This window comes from Eptesicus fuscus, chromosome 1 (assembly GCF_027574615.1).
Source record: "Eptesicus fuscus isolate TK198812 chromosome 1, DD_ASM_mEF_20220401, whole genome shotgun sequence".
Taxonomy (NCBI): domain Eukaryota; kingdom Metazoa; phylum Chordata; class Mammalia; order Chiroptera; family Vespertilionidae; genus Eptesicus; species Eptesicus fuscus.
In genome coordinates, this window is record NC_072473.1 from 50,900,531 (window position 1) to 50,901,726 (window position 1,196).

The window sequence follows — 1,196 nt, forward strand, 5'->3', positions numbered from 1 at the left end:
GAAGGACATCAAATCTAATTAGCATATCACACTTTTATTATTATAGATATGAATAACAAACACATGGACACAGACAATAGTTGGGTGAAGGCCTGGGGAGGGCATAGAAGTGAGAAGGAAGGGGATCACTATGGGGGAAGGGGGAAATCTGTAATCCTTTTAGCAATAAAGATAAATTTTTTAAAAAACCGTTAAAGTCCTTGTTTACCAAATTCAACATATGGCTATCTCATATTGGTTAATATTGACTTCTGTTTCTATTGATATTAGGTAACACTTTCTTGTTTCTTTATATCTGTACTAATTTTTATTTTATTTTTGGCCTTATGGGTTATATATTGTAGAAACTGTAGGTTTTGTTTTGGTTTTTTTTAGTTCACATTTTTTATTAACCCAAATACAATTACTTGTCTTCTGGTTTGTTGAAGCAATAGGTCAGACAACATTTGCCACAATAATGTCTGTCCAAGTGGCTGGCCATAAAAACTCCAGCACCACATTCATCTGAAGGGCACTCCCAAAGAAGGCAACTGAATTGTCATTCTCATCCACTTTGTAGTATTTCAGGACAGCCAGCTTAATCTTCTTTCTCTTATGCTCATTCTTCTTGGGAGTGGTGTAAGACTTCTTCCTTTTCTTAGTACCACCACGAAGTCTCAACACAAGATGAAGAGTGGACTCCTTTTGAATGTTGTAGTCAGACAGAGTATGTCTGTCTTCCAGTTGCTTGACAGAAAGATCAGTCTTTGCTGATCAGGAGGAATTCCTTCCTTATCCTGGATCTTGGCCTTTACATTTTGTATTGTATCCAAGGGTCCAACCTTGAGAGTGATGGTCTTCCCCGTGAGGGTTTTCACAAAAATCTGCATCTTGGCAGAGACTCCACCGCAGATGGCAGATTGGAAAGCGGGACTGCAGATTTTGTTTTGGCCTCTGAAGAGTGTTGATTTTCATTCTAGTTGGCAAATACATTACTGGTTTATAACACTGAACTTCAGGTATATGGTTTTACACTTTTATTAAGGGTGGATCTGTTTCAATTTTTCCCTTAGTCTTAGGATAAGTCCCTTTATCTTTAGACACAGTCTTTACTCCAAAGTCAAGAGCCTTCTGGTATTTCAATGGCAAGTTCGGGGTATTTACCAAGAGCTATTTATCCCTTTTACTAGGCAGCACTCAGACTCTAAACTCTGTAT

General features: G+C 37.9%; 1 pseudogene; it reads right to left on the minus strand.

Moving 5' to 3' along the window:
* Positions 1-377: 377 nt before the first annotated feature.
* LOC103299095 (ubiquitin-40S ribosomal protein S27a-like) lies at positions 378-884 on the minus strand (annotated as a pseudogene).
* Between the last annotated feature and the right edge of the window lie 312 nt (positions 885-1,196).